The 19,529-nt window shown below is 42.6% G+C and overlaps 2 long non-coding RNA genes across 2 annotated transcripts in view; both read left to right on the top strand.

The window, feature by feature from the left end:
* Window positions 1-1,855, top strand: part of LOC140622993 (uncharacterized) — a 145,379-nt gene extending 143,524 nt beyond the window's left edge. The window contains exon 4 of the long non-coding RNA XR_012022660.1: window positions 1,081-1,855. This is a non-coding gene — a long non-coding RNA (uncharacterized lncRNA). The remainder of the gene's footprint in view (window positions 1-1,080) is intronic.
* A 10,407-nt stretch (window positions 1,856-12,262) lies between these two features.
* LOC140622997 (uncharacterized) lies at window positions 12,263-18,865 on the top strand. Its single transcript, XR_012022668.1, has 4 exons — window positions 12,263-12,410; window positions 12,903-13,010; window positions 14,712-14,841; window positions 17,417-18,865. It is a non-coding gene; the product is annotated as an uncharacterized lncRNA (long non-coding RNA).
* The last annotated feature ends 664 nt before the right edge of the window (window positions 18,866-19,529 follow it).

Below are 19,529 nucleotides of genomic sequence, written 5' to 3'. Positions count from 1 at the left end.
TTATCTTTTGCCTCTTTCCTCATTAGTCCCCAATTAAAATGCTGGCATACCTCCATGGCTGGGGCAAAATGGGGAATGCATAATTCTTGCCATGACCTTCCTCTGGTCTTAGTGAGAACTGAGTCCTAACCGGGTTCTGTGAGTCTGTTCAGATTATTTGAACTTCATTTGTTTTGTGTAGTCATCTCAGCAAGTTTTGGGGAGAACCCCCTTTCTATGATGTCCTTGCACATCCTGGAACTAGTGCAAGCTTTGGCAAAATTTTGCCCATCCCTTTCAATGGTTTATGACCATTGGAAAGTTCACGAATGCCTATTGCAGATGAACTGGAAGCTTAACTATTCTAATTTGGAATCTAATCTGGAAGCTCAAATATTCTAAAGTAATCAGTGTTCCAGAATGGAAACAAAGAGAATCATCATGGAAACCAAGAACTGCTACGATTTAGATTTTCTGAAAAAGAAGGTGTAATATAATTTTTTAATTATTTGTGAAATTTTCCAAGTGTTCCAGTCATTAACAATCTATAAAGTTACCTGAAACTGTAATAGGAAGACTCATTTGCCAATTTTATTTTCAGAAAGCCATTCTTTGAGTAATATATGCTTCTGAACCAAAATTCAAGATAAATAGAAGGGTATATGGTAAAATATGATCTCACATCCCAGTTGCCTGCCTCAGACCATCCATCTTCTATAATTAGTATACTATTTATTTATATATACTTATCTAATTACCCCTTACTTATGTAAATCTTCCAGAGATGGTCTTAGTGTATAAGTACATACATATACACAAACCCATGTGCACATATTATCTTTTTCCCCCAAATAGTGGAATACTGTGCAACATTCTGTATTGTCTTTCACTTACCAGTAGCTTAGAGGCTATTCCCTGTATGTGTTGAGTGTACAACATTATTTTTAAAAAGCTGCAGAGCATTCTGTTGTTTGAACATATATAATTTATTTAACCCATGATTAATAAATTAAAATGTACTTATTAATTTACTGAAGATCATTATGTTGTTTCTAGTCCTGGCTATTAAAATAATGTTGCAATTAATATTTTTGTATTCAGAAAGATGACCAAGAGAAAAATGAAAACAGTATACTTGTGCCAGAAGAGAAATTGTACCAGAAGAGAAATTGCCAGAAGTGTCTCTCTGGCTCTAGTGGTGAGGGCATTTAAAATCTTTGTGGAAAATCCTGAATTGTTCTCCATGTGTACTAAATTGTTTCCTCCGTGTTTATACTCTGTCGTTTCCACTGATGTATAAAAATGTTCCTTTGCATTGTGGCCAATTTTATAACACAAAGAAGCCGAACTACAAAGTTTCTGTATAAAGTCAATTTTGTAGAATAAACAGGGACATTGTCAAATAAGCTGAGTATTTGCATTTAAGCAATGTTGGACATTTTACCTAAGGCTAGAGTTAGCCTCAGGCATAATAAATGAAATAAATCACAGTGTAAAGTATGATTCGAAAGGCCCAGGAGGCCTACTTGGTAATTTTTCTCTTAATATTTTCTATGGCCTGAATGTTTTCATTCCTCGTTTCCCCAAAATGCATATGTTAAGATCCCAATCCCCATCATGATGGTGTTTGGAGATGAAACCTTTGGGAGTTCTGTGAAATAGGCAGCGTCATGTATTTCTTTTGTCCAGATCAAGCACCTGAGGCTTAGATTTTAATAGATTTATTCAAGATCACCAGGTCCAGGATCCAGGAAGTCCTTCTCTTATATCAGGGCTCCCTGTTTCTTCCATTACTCCCTTTTGTTCTAAGAGCCAGACTTGCGATATGCAAAAGTAAATACTCTTTCTAATTTTTTTCTTTTTCCTTTCTCTGAAACTGCGGGTTCAAAGAAATTTTAAAGTATACTTTTCCTAATGCATAAAATATCCAAAAAAGGTGAAAGGAAAAGTTTTATGAATTGAATAAAAAAGAAATATATAAGTGTTGTTTATTTTTCTCAACAAAGAATATAGTAAATCATTTTAAAAAGAAATGGTTTTCAAAGAAAAATAAAACTGCTTTATCTGTAGTACAACTCTGAATTATAATACATGTTTGCTTGAAATGAAATATGCTAGTTAGTCTTTATTTGTGCGATTTTTCTTAGGTCACCAATAGATAGTCTTTAGAAAACAATGAATACTTAATATATAATATTGTCTGACTCTGGATTATTTTTTTGTCAATTATTCTCTATTCATATGCCTAGTTATTCCCTATTTTTGGGCTCCTATGTATAATTGGCTTTTGCGATGATATAGTATATTACTAAAAATCTGTCATTCAGTTTAGCATGATGATTAGGAAAACATTATATTGAATTACCAGGAAAAAAAAAAACCCACACCATTTGCCAAACCCAAAAAAGGGGATTTGTTAATTGGGAAGTTTTGTTATGTACCAGAGAGTGATATGTTATCATCTGTCAAGACTATTTTGTTTTGTTTTGTTTATTTTTTTTCAGAATAGACTCAGATTTTACAATTTGATTTTTATGACATCTTGATATCCTGTGTGTACCACATCATGTGAAGAGAATGGATATCATTGTTACACATTTATGTTTAAATAGTAACTTCTGGCTTTCTGGAAATTATACTTTAGTGTTATGAAAAAGTAGGGACAATAGAATTCTTACTAAAAAGAGTATCTTTCTTAATAGAGAGAAAGTATAATGGGCATTGAAAACAAATGTTCTGGAAGCATTTTACACTATTGTAGAATTTCCACACTGCTGCATTTGAACTGCTGACCAATTTGGCTCAAAAGTCAGGGATTCTTCATTTTAAGAAGAGAGAAGTTAGGATGGCTGCATAGAAGAAGCTCTTTTGTATGGTCCAGGCATCTATTGAATTGTCACTATCATCTTAATCTGCTTTGCTGAATCGCTCTTTTATTTGAGTTCAGTGAAATCTTATTACTGAAAAAAAGTGACGGTGAAAATCCGGAAATACAGGAAAAGACTTAACCAAAACCCCTGGGGAAACACAGAAAAGCTGAACCATACAGGTGATTCAGAAAAGAGTGTCAGCTGCAGAGACTTGGCCCTTCACATTGTGACTTTTGACAATAGACTTGATTATACCTCCTCAAGAGAAAATTCAGGGTCATTTTTGTCACCAGCATCTTCACCTCTGGCATATCCTTTATTCCTATGGCAGTAAACTGGAGGAGATCTCATGTGCATAGAGCTTCCTGGGGTGGGGAGGGAGATTGCATTCTGGCTCTTCTCTAATTATTTAGTGAATATTGTGTGTGAGAGCAGAGGTTGGCACACTTTTCCTGTAAAAGACCAGATAGTAAATATTTTAGGCTTGTGGGGGCCATATGGTTTCTGTTGCAGCTATTCTACCCTGAAAGCAGAAGACATTGAACTTTGAAAGAGAATAGATGTAAACAAATGGGTGTAGTTGTGTCCAATACACATTTCCTTCGACAATTAGAGTGAGCTGGATATGGTCCATGGACTGTAGTTTGCCAACTCTTCTTTTAGAGGATGGGTAACTTTCCAGTCATTCTTTGTTTTAATTTAATTTAATTTAATTTTATTTGAGAGAGAAAGAGAGAGAGAGAGAGAGAGAGAGAGAGAGAGAGAGGAAGGAGGGGAAGATGGAGAAGGAGAGAAAGAATCTTAGTAAAGATGAAAGCAGGGCTCAATCTCATGACCCTAAGATCATGACTTGAGCCGAAATCAAGAGTCAGATGCTTTAACCGACTGAGCCACTCAGGCGCCCCATCCAGTCATTCATTATTTTATTGATAAATTCAACAAGTGTTTGTTGGTCACTTATTCACTGCCATGTACTGTGATTAACTGTATCCTAAACTTTGTTTTAATAGAAGAGAACCAGGAAAACGTCCTTGCCAAGCAAATTAACAATGGAAACAGTACCCGAAAGGATTAATTTGCATTAGAAACTGAGCATCAGCCAGCATTTATACTGAATACAGCATTAAACTTTGGCTCCTACACATAAATCAGGATACCCTTAGCTTACTTTGAAGGTCTGCTTGAATACGTTAGAGCAGGATTAAATATAGTGTGTGTAACTCACATAACTCCAGGGCATGTATACTGGTCAAAGACTGTGGTAAGTCTGGCAAAGCTATATAACAATACTTGTAATAAAGTACAATGTTATATTTTAAGTCTGTTCACACATTAATATAAAGGGAAAAGTGTGCTCACACATAAATAATAAGGAAGCAGGGTTTACAATGCAAAGTGAGTACACATTTTACTAAGTTAAGTGTTAAAATTTTGAGGGTGTTCTAGGTCCTTGAAGTTGGTATTATCTCAGCTACCTTCCCCTCTTAGAGTTTAGTATGTTTTCCTGTCAGAGGTAAGGTGTGCATGGGAAAAGAAAAGAAAAGAACATCCGTTTCTGGCTAAAAGGGAGAGTAATGGAATCACAATCTTCCCAGAGTAGAAAACGCAGAACACTTGTCAGCCTTTTCCATGAGTCCAGCAAAACTTGATTATCAAAACTTGACAAAGATAGTATAAGAAAAACAAACAAACAAACAAACGAATGAATGTCAGTTTGAACACAACCCTTGCAGGCAGTTTTCCAAGCAGATGTTTTACAAATAAAACAGCACAGGTGTGGAGATTGAGTTCACATGAGGGTTGAGGGGGCAGCAGGGGGAATCTAAGGCAAAAAAAGGAAAAAGAATTGCACTATCTCAAGTGCAAGAAGACTTTAATCAATTGCTTCTCTTGTAATTTACATTTTTCTGGCTCTGATAGCTTGCTTTGTGGTGAACACCCTGGGTATTGGAAACTAACCATCCCCCCTTTTTATTTTTATTTATTATTTGAGAGAGAGGGAGTGTGTGCACATGCCTGCCAGGGTGGGGGGAAGAGAGGCAGACAGGAGAGAGAGAGAATCTCAAGCAAACTTCCTGCTGAGTGTGGAGCCTCACCTGGAGCTTGATCTCAGGATCTTCAGTTGGTTGCTTAACTGACTGCACCCCCCACACGCCCCTACTTTGGGTGTTTTATAGCCTCCAGAGCCCAGCGTGGACCCTGTCATTCCATAGTTGGTGTTTTTGAGTGAACAAGGGATATGGCCTCTCCATTTCAGCAAAATTTTAAGGGCGTATATGTTTTCTGGATTCTCTAGTTCCTCCTCATCTCCTCATTCCTCCTCCTCCTCATTCCTTCCTTCATCTCTTTTCCCATCTTGGATTTGGTGACGTCACCTTCCTGGTGACAGTGGTCTCAGGTGTCCCAGAACCTTGCCAGACTTAGCTGAGTCTGTCCTGGCCTGTTCTAGGCTGTTGAGCCTCTCCTCTCTCTCCTCCTTTCTTCTCTTCTCCAAAAACTCTTCTGCAAGTGTTCTCCCCCAGTGAAACCAGTCAACCAGGGAGTGCTTCCGGGGCACTGTTACATCCGCTGATGCGATGCAGTGTATGCTAATGAGCCTCCCCCTAGGCAATGTGTACAGATGCAATAATGACATAATGAATAAGTCTGAAGGCTAAAGTTCTGGAGACTGCATGTTCACTGATGTACCACCACTGTGTCTAGCTTCATGGCTGGCATATGTGTGTAAAAAAAATAGTTGAAGAATTCATGATTAAGTGTATGAATGAATAAATAAATTTTAGGGCAGGCAAGCCTTTGAGCATGTTGAGTGTCCTCCCAAGAACCCAGTAGAAAGTCTGCTCTGAAGGTAGTGAAGGAAAAGATTGATTTCAGCTTAGAAGCTCCCAGTGCCCGCCCCGCCCCCACACCAAGGCCAAGGGCCCTGAAGGCTCCTGCTAACAAGGTAGATCCTGGAAGCCAGAACACAGAGTGTCCATTCCAGACTGCTCCCTGGACACACACTCCCTTCTGACTTTTGGAAATGGCAGTTTACAGTTGAGCCTGAACATTATTTAATTTGTGGAGGTTTGCTGGGTTGGGTTTCAGATATTTCCCAGGATTTTGAAGTTCAACATTTGTTCTTTGGATTTAAAGATGCAATGATGAAGATATAATACAGGCAAAACTCGGCTTCTGGGAGAAGATAGAAGCACAGGATCCCTAAGTAAGAGCTAGAGACGGAAGGGTTGGTGCACTGACTTCTGGCAAAGCCGGCTTGGCCCCCCCGGGGGTGTGGGTGGAAGACCCAGGGAGGGTCTCCGCAGCCACAGACCCCAGTTTTCACAGAAGGAGCCTGAAACCCCCGGGGACCTTTGCTGTGCATTTTCGTGGCAAATTCAGGAAAGGGATTAAGTAAGACTTTCTTCCTCTTCTCTCTGCTCCCAATTCAGACATCAGTATGGTAAAACGATCATTTGAAATGAAAACCCCTTAATGAATATTAAACTTTCTCTGTTTTGCCACAGATTATTTTAACATTCCTTGGAGTCTCTTAACCGCCCCCCCCTTACTTTAAGAACTTTCACATTTTAATGTCAAAACAACTCCAAGAAATAGGAACAGTTTGCCCCTAGAGCCTGCCTCTGGGAAGCTAACCTGTTTTGCAGTCAGACTCCTGTGGTTGGGGTGTTTAGGGTTAGTTTTAACACTGTCTTGCATCAGCTTGGGTCTGGTTTTCCATTTCAGAACTTAGCTCTGGTTTCGTGGAGATCTAAAGTTACCAATCTTTGGTATTAGTCTGCTCCCCTTTCGTGAGTTCTTTGTCCTATTTTAGTTCTTTATGATCCCGGGGATTTTTTTCTTGGCTGATGTGAGCCTCAGTTTTTCAGCCTATACAACGAGTACAATATTGTTAGCTTCCTGGTGAACTTGCTTTGCGGGTTACATTACACAAATGTGGTTAAGGCACTTAGCACAACGCCTGGCACACACAAGCCAGTCAGGAAAGAGCCTCCTAAGGATGCTGGGCCGAATGCAATATGAAACAGAAAATCACTGCTCCCTCATGAAGAAAAATATCACAGAAAGTTTTAATGTGTGTTGTCAAAGCCCACATCATGCTGTCTTACTTAGGCTACGTAAATGCATGACCCTCTCTTCCATTAGATTGTATTCCTTCTGGGCGAGATGGCATCGTAGTTAAGCTCCGAAGTCCTGACACATGTCATGGAGCCAACCATGGGTTCACATTTAATTACCATTACTGGGTTAAGAGCCAAAGTGCAGGAGTCAGGAGGGCCTGGGCTTATATCCTGGGCTGTTGATTCCTTGGCGAGGAGTGTGGATGCACTCAGATGTACAACGGAGATGATAATGCTTCCCTCACTGACTCATTCTGAACGGTGAGGCGGCAGTGGGCAGCAAGGGTTAGCCAGGCACTTGGCAGTCAGGGTGTGTACTAATAAAGTATAGTTGATAACCATTAAGGAAAAGGTGAGAGCATGTCTTTTTAACATCACCGTGTGCTTTTCTCTCAGCTGCGTAACCACTTTGGAAACCTGTCTTTAGAAATCTTGCCTTAGAGAAAGAAGTCCTTTCTTCCTGGGATGAGAGATGAGAGCCCCTCAGAAAACCCTGCATATGTAGGACCTTTGAGGTCCTTGGGGTCAACCAGTGAGGTGTTTACTGCCAACCTCCTACTCCAGGCCCAGCCAGTTTCTAGGCAGCAGTCAGCGTGAAAACCCCACTGCTTTAAATCATTTACTGACATGCCATTCTTTTCTCTTTTTTAAGATTTTATTGATTCATTCATGAGAGACATGCAGAAAGAGGCAGAGACACAGGCAGAGGGAGGAGTAGGCTCCCTGCAGGGAGCCCGATGCAGGACACTATCCCAGGACCCTGGGATCACACCCTGAGCTGAAGGCAGATGCTCAACCACTAAGCCACCCAGGCATCTCTATATGCCATTTTTCTTGGGTAGATGGAACTCAAGGCCCACATTGGTACCTATCTACCTTCCTTCTTCCTCTTTAATTAGTCTCTTTTCTTCTCTTGCCTTTAGCCACATCTGCCTTCTTCCCATTATCCTCACCACAGGACTTTTGGATATGTTGTCCCTCTGTTCAGAACCCTCTCATATTCCCTCATTCACTTGCTTTCTCAGAGAAGCCTTCCCAGATCCATGTGAAATGGTCAAATTCTCCGACTGTATGCTCTCACTGCATTGAATACCTATCTTTGTAATGTTATTTACAGACACAATTTTATATTTGGTACTTTTTAACCCAACTGGATTCTTACATTTTTTTGGTACGTATTTGATTACTAAATGTCTCAATCCATTTGGGCTGCTATAACAAAATATCACGGACTGAGTTTCTTATAAACAACATACATTTATAGCTCACAGTTCTGGACTAGAAGTCCAAGATCAGCCTGCCGGCATGGTTAGGGCCCTCTTCCTGGTCAGACACTTCCGGCTGTGTCCTCACATGGTAGAAAGTTCTAGGGAGTCTGTGAGGTCTCTTTTATAGGAGCACTACTCCCATCCATAAGGGTTCTCCTCTCATGACCTCCCAAATACCCTACCTCCTAATACCAGAAACTTTGGTTAGGGCCCCAGTGTATGAATTTTGGGATGATACAAACATTCAGACCACAGTACCATCCATTTCCTGCATTCTACTGTGAGATCCATGAGGTAAAAAGGTCCCCTTCTATTTTGTACTTTACTGTATCAAAGACTCATATTCAGTGGGCTTACACTGGTACTAAACCGCTGGAATAATTCCATACCAGTAGATAAATAACTGGCCCTCCTCACCACCCCACCCCACCCCCAGGTGCTGTGGTCACTCACCTAAGCCTCGGACATCCCTGCAATTTAGCAACAAATGAAGTAATCTAGCAACAACAGTGCCTCTCAAAACCCTGCTCCAGCACTCTGCCTGGGGCCCACACCGTGCCCCTGCCTCTCTCATTCCTGACTGTTGTTTTGAATATCACTCTCTGTTATTGCCAGTAGCCACAGAGCAGCTATGTGGTAAGTGCTCGATCAACATGTAGAGTGAAGTGTATGATTACTGCAAGGAGACCTGGACATGGCTGCAGAGTGGGCTTAAGCTTGCCCTGCAGCTGTGGTAAGGGCTGCAGCTCTGTTCCTTTGTTTAAAGGGTCCTGGGGGCGTCTCAGCAGAGGCATTTCTTCTGACCAAGCAGACCAGCCGTATAATGTCTGGGTTTGGAGGCTTCAGATTCAAAACTCGGAAATGCTACAACAGGAGTGTGTGGGAGGAGAGGGGCTGAGGAGGGAAAAACAAAGAGCCAAGGACAGGTTCAGATTCTCCCTTCCTCTGAACCTCTGAATGTTTACTCTGTGATGGGCGAATTGACAAGAATAAGGAAAAATGCCTCCTCCAGGCAGCAATGCCTTAGGCCAACTCTTTTATTTCCCTATATAAAATAATTAAATGTTGAGACAATTTAACACATTTCTTTGTTTCTTGGGAAACAGGCAAACTCAGGGCCATAGCTAACCAGGGGATGTGGAGAGAGGGCAAGATGAAGTGTGGTGTCAGGCCTGCATTGGAAAAGTGTGCTAATTATGAAGGTGAAGACAGAAGGCAGGGAAAAAATTCAGGCTGCACCTCAAAGGAATCTCTGTTTCACAATCCTGTGAGGGGTAAAGTCCCTTTAGCTGAGCCCTGCTGGCCTGCCCCGATAAGGCTCTGATGGTAAAGCAAGAGAGTAAGGCAAGGGAGTGGCTGCTCCCAGCTCTCATGGCTTTGCCTCTGGGTGACTAGTGGCCATACGACACATGGATGGAAGTGAAGTATTTGGAAGTCAAACAAGAGCAACCATGCAAGGGAGTTAAGCCTCAGGTTAAACCTTACTTGGATTTTATTTATCTATTTATTTATTATTGTAAATGGGGATAAATTTTTGCTCACAGGGATTTTGGTTTAAGAGGGGAGATAAAAATGTATAGAGATAATCATATTGAATATGGAAGAGTCAAGTGCTCGAGGAGTTCAGACACAAGAGACATTACTTTCTGCAGGGGCAGGTGATGATCCATGAGCAGGGTACCCTTTGGGGTCTGTAGAGTGTGTGTGGCTTGAGCATATTATGACAAAGGAGAGACTTGATCGGAGCTGTGACGGTAGTGCACTGGGTGGGTTTAAGGTGGGAGGGGGTGAGAAATGTAGTGCAAGGGGAGACAGTTCCACTGGCTGGGGTCCCGGTGATTAAAGGACTGGCTGTCGGCTGGAGAACTGCCGACTCACAGGCTTTGGAATACAGCTAGTCTTGGGAGGCATCCTGGAGGAAGAAGGCTGTGAAAAGGGGGATCTGAAGTCTAGGTGAAAGTCTGGAAGGAAAGCAGAGCCATTTTCATAAATGTGAGATGCCAAAGGAAGAAAAAAAGTAGATGAAGAGGTTACATGGAGTTTGCTGTAGTTTTTGTGGAACTTATGAAGCCAACAGAGTAGGGGATGAAGACATGAGATGGACAGTTGGAGTGGAAGAGAGCTGAGGGTGAAGGTCACGACTGAGATGCACATTTGAGGATGAAGTCTAGGGAGACAGAAGGAAGCCCCAGGCAATGATAGGTTGCCCAAGGATAGACTCTAGAGAGCAACTGGGCCAGGAGCACATACTGATGGCAATCCCAAGGAAATTGGGGTAGGGATTCAGGAATTTGCTGGGCACGCCTGGTCTCAGGTTTGCATGTAACTAAGCAGGTCAGTGGAATTGGAAGAAGTGGATCTAGAAGCAGAGAAGGTTGACTTTTGGAATCTAGGCAGTATTCAGCCCCAGTTGCTGAGGAATTTCCTGGTTGTAGAGTAGAAGTTCCCAAGTTTCTGGAAACTCCATCAATCTCAGTCACATGGGACAGTCACTCACTCTCTCTATGTCTAGCCTCAGTGATTAGAGCCCCTGCCATAAAATTCCAGCAAAAATAACTTTTTCCCCTTTCTTACCAAAGGATCAAACCTTTTCTGCTGAGGCAAATGTGCATGAGAAAAGCAACCACGACTTGGCAGCTCTGGCACGTGTCCGAAAGACAAGGTTTTGCTTAGATGAGGCTGACCACATTTGCCCCCTAAGGGCCGGTGTTCATCCCTGAGAGTAGCAAAATGGGCTCCAGCTTTGGTGAAAAATGGACACACCAAATGTGTGGTGAAAAACCATTCATATTTGGATGTGTGAATTTATGAGCTTGATGAAAATGGGCTCTTCACTTTTGGGTGCTCTCCATTTGTTGTATGTGTCACCTGCTTAGACCATGAGCTTTGGTAATGGGTGAGTGACAGAAGAGACATAAGAAGAACACCAAGAAATGCCAGATTTGATATATTATTCAAGACTTCAACTTAAAAGAAAACTCTGTCCAAGCAGATGTGCTTACCTGCGTCCTCCCCACCCAATTTAATGGAAATAAGCCATCAACTGTTCTTGTTCTTCCATGGGTGGTGGTTCTTAGGAAAACTCTTATCCAAATTACCTACCCAGAAAACACTAGATGCTTTTGATATGTTCAGCTCCAAACCAGGCTGTGTGGGAGAGCCAAAAGATAAAAATAAAATGAAGTAGATTTTGTGTTTTAAGTCACGAGATAGAGGAAAATATACCTGTCAAATCTAGAGAACAGTGTCAAAGAAAATCTGAAAATGCTTCATGGTGTGAGGTGTAAAAAAAACTAGGTGTAGGAATTCAGAAGAGGGGGTGTGGGTGAGTGAAGTCCTTGAGGGCTTCGTGGAGGAGGGGGAGCTTTTACTAGCCTTATAGAAGAGAGGAAGCTGTGTCCTGGCAGAGTCACAGCATCATTGAAGGCTCACACCTCACTCCCTGGCAGGGTCCAACTTCACCTCTGTTTCTTTGCTTTTGCTTTATCACTAACAACTGTATTTAAAACATGATCAATCTAGTGCGAGGTGGAAACAGAAGTTTCTACTAGCTTCTCTCCCCTGAAGTTACTCCCAGGTTGTTGACAGTGACTCTCGTTTGTTTCTTATTCACTTTCCAAATTTTCAATCCAGCCATGTACCATCGGGTAGATATTGGTGTCGTGAGTCTTTGCATTATATCGAAAATGATGAGAGCTGCTAAGGTCCATTTCCTTCTCTCTCTCTTATGTTTGCTGAAGCAGAGGAGTTGGAGTTATTTTCCTAAGAATTGTTTACTTTCCTGCTATAGTCAAACAAGATATGATAGGCTTTATTCTTTATCCTGTCAGTATTTGGTCATTTTCCTCAAGTCATACCAACAAAGACCGTGGGATTCAGTTTGACCCTGTTCTGGCTAATGTTTAGGGAATGACCCTGTCGGGCCCTCAGCTGGGCCACCTGGGCTTGTGCAAAATGCTGACTTTGACAGCCCACAAGGCAAAGGCTAAGAGCCCTGCGTGACTCACTCTGATTTCCTCATGGGTGCCCAGTTTGCACCATTTTCTTGGTAAAGCAAGCCTCTTCAGAACATGTCACAATCACTGTGTCCTTCATTTTTGTTGAAAAGGGGAAATACCATTGGACATGAAGCTTACTGGAAGAAGGCTTAGACAGGGAATAGATATGCAAAGGTGAGTGGCAAGAACCTGCGTGGGTAGTGAATGGGTATAGTGATGGGGCTGTGGGGAGAAGTAGGGGGGCAAGTAGCACCCCTCTTCCAAGGCAATGGAAAGGGGCAAGCTGAAGGCCATGGGGGCACTCCACGCATGGTGATGAAATGCCATCCAGTCTTCATGTGTGTCCTTCACTGCACTTGCACCGTTGGGCAAATGGTGTGGTTCCTCCCTGGAGGCTGATGACCCAACTTTTGTGTTGGGCTAGGGTGGCAGTCACGGCCAAATGTGAGAAGTGAAGAACCGTGTCAAGTCTTGGCTCAAGGGGCTGCTTGAAAACCACCACGGCCAAATTCCCAGCTGCTGACATGGCATATCCTGTCCTCCTCACGCTTGGTGCCTGGCATGTTAACGAATGTTTGTTGATTGGATGAGTAATTGCACGGGACTCACCAAAGAAGTTTCCTGAGGGAAAGGGAATGAATAACAGACTTGCCCTTTTCTTGGCAGCCATTACCACGGAAACTCTCAAACATAAAGGCCAAGCCAATGTTTCGGCCATTGCCTTTGCCCATCACCATCTTCCCCATGACCTTCGCCAGAATTGAGCGTGGTTAGGTAAGTGAGGGTAATGTGCAACATGTCAAAGTGTGACAGAGTGGGCTTTGATCTAAATGTTTTTGTGGAGCTAGCTTCTTTAGTGAGTCCAGTTAATGTAGCCATGGACACAAAGGGTGGATTCAAGCTTCGCCTTCTGCGTCGGACTTCTCCGTTGCTGCCTGCCACGAAGGAAAGGCTCCAGGAGCTCGAGGCCCTTTCGTTTACTGCGGAGTCCTCCCGCTGCTGCATTCTAGTCCTGTCTAGAATTGCAGAGAACAGGTGCTCGGGCTTGAAAAGTTGCATATGCCGACGTGTTCAGGGCTATGTTACCGCTTCATGGAAAGTCTTGCACTGCTCTTAAAGTTTGTGAAAAATCATGTTTTCACCACCTCAGGGAGACCTAGCCAAACATTTGGTAAATTTCTGCCTGAGTCTGTGTGGAGGCTTTTTATGGATGAAAGATGCATGCTTCACAACCTCATCACTGCTGGGCCTGGGAGGTAAGGTTTCCTTTAGCTTAAATAAACACACACACACACACAGACACACACAGACACACACGGAGATGGTAGGAGTGGGGGCAACTGAGATGACTCTGACTGACTCTGACTGAGATGCAGAAATATTGTCAGAAGGTCTCCCTTATGCAGGAATAACTCCTAAAAATAAATAAATAGTCAAACAGATATGTAGACTCAGAACAGTTGGAGTTATAACTGGAGTTATAACCTGGGCCAAATCAGTTCGGACCCAGCCCCTGAGAGCTTCTATTGAGTTCTGGTTGGATTTAACTCATCTTTGCATCTTTGCATCTTTGCAACCACATAGAGTGGACATAAGTGCGTGAGACCTGGCTCATGGGAGGAGCCTTGTCTCCTGCAACAAAACCTGTTGCACCAGAAAGAACTGAAAGCTCTAGGTTGAAGAAGTTTAAGGACCGGACTTGGGCTAGATAAACGAATAACGCTGAATTCATGGCCAAAATTTGCCAGAGAGTCAGTGCTTTTTTCAGGAAATGCCAAACAAAACAAACACATGATTGAGTGTTCGTCAGGCAACCCCCGCCCCTGCCTTCCCTCCACCCCCTGCTTCAGAAGGGCTTCCTGGACACTTTTTCAATACATCTGATGTTATTTATTGGCCTACAGTTACCACATAGGGGTACTTTGGCCACAGTATATTTTCCTTCAGGAAATTTATTTACTTTTAACAGAACAAAATGGAACATACATCCAGGGCCTGAGGGCATCCACTTAGCAGATAATCATAGCAATAAAAATTAATTTCCCCCTTTAGCAACTCTGGACTGTAAAGGAAATGGTGAGAACAATGTCTCTGAAGGCTGCCAGACCAAAAGGATGAATCTTGTCCATTGTGAAAAGAACATCCTCCCTGTCTGGATGTCTGTTTTTGTTAGGAATCATATATTTTTCTTATGTGAACTTGTGACTCAATAACAAACTACCTGGCTATTAAGCCAACTTCTTATCCTAGGCCTCTCGCCTAGGTCTGCTGTGAATAGGTGTGCCTCTGCTCGCGGCCCAAGCCTGCTTCCTCCCCCAGCTTTGAACCTTGGTTCTAGGGCACTGCAAGCGCTCTTCTGATGGTATCTTAAACTCCCTGGCTGGCATGTGGATGGTGAAGAACAGAGAGAAAATCCTACACCCAGCTGCCTCTGGCGGGGCTGGTTCTGACCCGTGTTGATCCTCTGGTTCACAGGGATGATGTGAGTAGGATGGATGGATGATGCAGGATGGATGTTCATGAGTCCAGCTTGGCAAGCACTGCAGCTTTCCTATGTGAGCAAGACTCGAGCCGATCATGCTTCTGGTGTGCTCTATGTTTCTATGTAAGTCTTAGAACCCCATGTGGACCCCCACACCTGAGAACTACAGAAAGGCCTCAAGTTAATTTTCTTTCTATTTCTTTCAGGCCAGTCTGTGTGCCTCTCACATGTGCACATCTGACCCTGGCTCTAACTTCTCCCGTTAGACATTCAGAGACCTGAACAATTTTCATGCTATTCCCTTCACCTGGAACAATATTTCCTAGCTCTCCATCCCATGGCCAGATCCTTCTTTTCCTTTAGGACTCATCTTCTTCTGAGAGGCTTTCTTTGACTAAGCTGTCATTGTTCTGTCTGCAATTTTCTACTGGAGCACTGTGTTCATATTCTTTGAACCACTTACCACAATTAGTTATGATGTACACATTTGCTTGTTTACTGCTTTTCCCTCCAAATAGAGAGTAAACTGAGAGTAAACTACCAGGTCTCTGTTATTCCTTGCATTACATCTGGCACTTTGCACACAGTAGATTGTCAATAAATCTATAGTGGTTGAACGGATGAATGAGGTTACTCTCAGCCCCTGAAAATGCCCAGAACCCTACTTTAGTTTTCCCAGAAAAGTTCAGAAAACAACTTTGCCACTCTCCCCCTAAATTAGGAGAGTAGAGAGAAGAGTGAGCATAAGAGGGAAAAGCAAGATATTTCCAGCAAGACTTTCATTGCTGTCCAAGAAAAATATTAGTAGGCTAAGCTAACACCCTTGTGCCCAGACATGTCTGCCCCTACCAGCCAACTTGCCAACATTTCCCACTCTGCCTGGCTGGGCAACTTGTGCCAGAAGCCCCTGTCTCCCTTTATGGTTAACTATTAGAATTGACTAAAGAATTGTTGGCACCTCATTTATCCCCTGGCATCCTCACAGCAAGCATTAATCATCCCCATGAGACTTGTTTATGTGCCCCATTGATTTTGATAGTTCTGGAGTCTTCAGCGGGGGCAGCTCTCTGCGTAGTGCTTGAGGAGGGCCAGGATGTTTCCCTGTCCTGCTACCTGAGGTGCTCTCAGTGATGTCAATTCAGTTCCTTTCAGTTCCATTCAACCCAGTCCAACCTTTCCTGAACTCCTACAATATAGATTAAATGCTGGCTAATGAAGCTGTTCACTAAACCATTTGAGGGACTTCTTCCAACAGGTGGCAGTGCGGTTGGCTGGTCTCATGGGGTACTTCATTGGCTGCTCCACTCTCTAGGTCTCTGGACCTCGATGGGAGGAGTGATGCTGGGATGGCTTGTTCACTGCAGCTTCCACAGTGATCAGTTCTGACAGGACATCGCCCAAGGAAGGTCATTTGAGCCAATGGCCTCTTGAAACTTTTTAGCGTCCCTTCTCTTCCCCATTTCTCTCCTACTTCTTGTCTCCAGTCCTCATACTTTTTTCCCTTCTCTGTAAGGCACACATGGACACATCCGGAGATATCAGTTACCCTGGGGTTTTGGGATCATGGTAGAGTCTGTCCCGAGTCAGGGATGCCACCTCAATCCCTCACTCAGTATTTCCTTTTTATAATTCATTTCAAATGATTCCTTTTGTTATAAATTTACTGTGATCTCTTTCAAAAGCCTCAACAGGGCACATTCTATGGGTCTGATACTCTGAACCTTGCTTTCAAAATGACTCACAATGCATTGAGGAAAATAGATGCTTAAGCAAGTAAACATAAAGCAAAACAAACTCTAATGTTTCTATTCTACATACATGTAAAGGTATGTATACGATGTTCTGTAGGGGCTGTTGTTAGACCCTGAAAATAACCAAGTCCTCAAATTAGTTCTTCTCGTTGTATTTCTGACTGGCAAGAGTTTAACTCTACATTAGGGGTTGTGAAATCAATTGCCTACATAACTCCAGTCATGAAATAACCAGGTCAAAAATGAAATAAGCTGTAGGACTTTGGAGAGAGCATACCAGTCTAAAGAGGTCAGTGACTTACCAAAAATTGTCTGATTATTGCTACTCAAAATGAAAAACCACTATTGCCATATCTTTTGATTGTTTAGAAGTAACATGGCGACCTAGATTTCTCATGCAGCATTTCCCAACATTTAAATCATGCTATTGGGAAAAAAAAAATCCAGCCTAGCTCTGAATATAGCTCATATATAGTCACCAATTTGCAAGACTGCAGAAATGCAGAGTTCTTTATGAAAATTTTAGCTCAGTTGGAAATCATGTGGGCTAATTTCATGGGTTTTAATTCATCTCATGAGGCCTGCAGTCCTCAGCTTCCGTATGTCACTGTCTATTCTCAGGGGATCCATTATCCTCCTAAAGATACACCTGTTTTGTTGCCATTCATGCGATGCGGGCCTCATGAGATGCCTCCACAAAGCCCTCAGAGTCCTGTCATTGCTTTGAGTTGTTCTTGTTTTTGTTTTCTCTTCCTTTCTCTCTGCTTTTTTGTGAATTCTGACTTCCATGAATTCTGCTGTAGAATCTCCTTTTCTTCTCCTTTTATCCTCTCTCCTTACCTCCCAGCAGACATTGGTTAGCTGTTTATGAAAATGGTTTATTCTTCTTCCTAGGCACATGACTGGATTTCTAGATTCCAGGGCCCATTTCCCTGTTTTCCCTGCAGGGGAAGACCATGTGACTGTGTGACCAGTGACATTTGCACGAACTGACCCAAAGTACCTCCTGCAGGAAGCGCTGCTCCCTGTGGCAACTTGCCTTTCTTCATCCAATGGCTCCATGCAGATAACCATGGCAACCTGGACAGCTGAGCATTGAATATGGCAGGGCCACGAAGTGGAAGAATCTTGGAATCTTGCATGCATACTTGGGGGAGAGCTGTCTCTGCTCAGAACCTCCTGGTTCCTAGTTGACATGAGTGAGAATTTTAATGGCTGCCTGCTGTGCTTGAGTCATTATCTGTTACATGTGTGCTAGCAACCACTAGATGCCACCTAGATTATAAGCAGCATAATATCAGAGAGACTGCTGTATTGGTCTTTTCCTAGCTGTATTTCCAGAACGCTAGCACAGGAGCAGACATTCCAATGGTCCTCAGTAAATGCTTCTGGAATGGCTGACTGACTGAATGAATAAATGTCTCCATAGAACTTTAGAGCTGGTAGGGACTGAGGCATCATACATTCCTGATGTCATGTTATAACAAAGAAATGAAAGCTCACAGAGAGGAAGTGACTTGTCCAAGGTCCAAAAACTAGTTAATTCCAGAAAAGGAATCAGCAAGCACGGAGCCTCAGTCTGTGGCCTTTCACCCATCCATATTTCCCTCCATGGTAACCATATTTATATTAGCAACTGCTAAGGAAAGAAAAGGATAATTTCATGCCTCAACTTCTAACCTATTATCACAACAAGAATGAGTTGCATAGTCACACAGTTCACATGTGAAATATGTTGTGAGTGGGCCATACTGCTTTGCCAGACCTTCATGGGAAACCACTTTGTAAATCCCATAGGAGGAAACACATGTAACTGTTATTAATCTGTACCTTATAAAGTTAGGGAAGTGATCCTGCCACAATTCGACTTGAACAGGGTTTTGCAGAAAGGATTAGATCTGGTATGAGGGATAAAGTCTTGGAGCAGGATGCTGTGTATACCAAAGCTAAGAGTCAGCAAAGGCTGCTATGCATAGCTATAGTAGTCTCAGCATGACTGAGGCCCAGTTTGACTAAAGGGCTGTTGGCAAGTTGGCCCAAAAGAAGGTCAGATAGATAATAAGACTCAAAGATTATATTTGATAATTGGTACTTATATCTCTTTTATTTGAATGAAAATAATAGGTACACATAAATATCAACTCCATTTCATCTAAGCAGCATCCATTTCATTAAACATTCATGTAGAACACCTTTCCCCACACATACACAGACTTATCCCAATCCAACCACTGAAAGATTGTAAGTTTCCCACAAAGACCTTTGAAAACTCAGCTCTTTGATGGAATGACTGAAAAATAAAGACTTTTCTGGGGCCATTACTCTTTGGTTCTGGTTTAATAAGTCCATAGGTCTGTAAGCTGTGTCTTTTAACTATCTTTTTAACTATCTTTTTAAACTATCTTTCAAAAGTAAGCATGTGTTGAGAAGTCCTGGCTGTCACATTTTCCCTCACTATGGCATTGACCATGTCTACCATGGAACCTGTTTGGATGTGCAGGTTGCTCTAAGCAGTGGAAGCAGCATTCACACTCATCTGCTATCCTTGAGTGAGGTTGGGATGAGCTAGGACTCTATGCTATAATTGCATTACCAACTTCAAGAACGCAAGGTGGGGGAGATCAGTGCTTTTCCCAAAAGATACTTTGTACTTGCAATCTATTCTCTTGAGGGTACAGTGACTATTTTTGATCAGCTGATGCTAGAGAAGGGATAGATTCTAAACTTTCAGAGATGAGGGATATATCTTCTCTAGTCTGTTCGGGTTCACGGTCTTTGGGGCCAAGACGAGACTGGTTTTAATGGATTGACATTTTAGCCACAGGTTGGTAATGTACAAATCCTATGTCACTGTTTAAGCCTTGTCCCAAATAAGGGCCATACTCCAGGAAGTTAGAGTGCAGTGTCACCTCCAGTGAGGCCTGCAGGGACAGGGGCATCTGAAACTGGTGCCATTCCATCCAGTACACATGGTTTCTTTACTCTTAAAAGTGAATCAAATGCTGAGCCCAACATTGGCCCCTGAGAGTCTGAGGGACTGAGTTAAGGGAATCCTGCTTT

Source organism: Canis lupus, chromosome 32, assembly GCF_048164855.1.
Source record: "Canis lupus baileyi chromosome 32, mCanLup2.hap1, whole genome shotgun sequence".
In the NCBI taxonomy this organism is placed as follows: Eukaryota; Metazoa; Chordata; class Mammalia; order Carnivora; family Canidae; genus Canis; species Canis lupus.
Note: the sequence above shows the minus strand (reverse complement) of the source record. Positions and strands in the feature narration are given on the sequence as shown.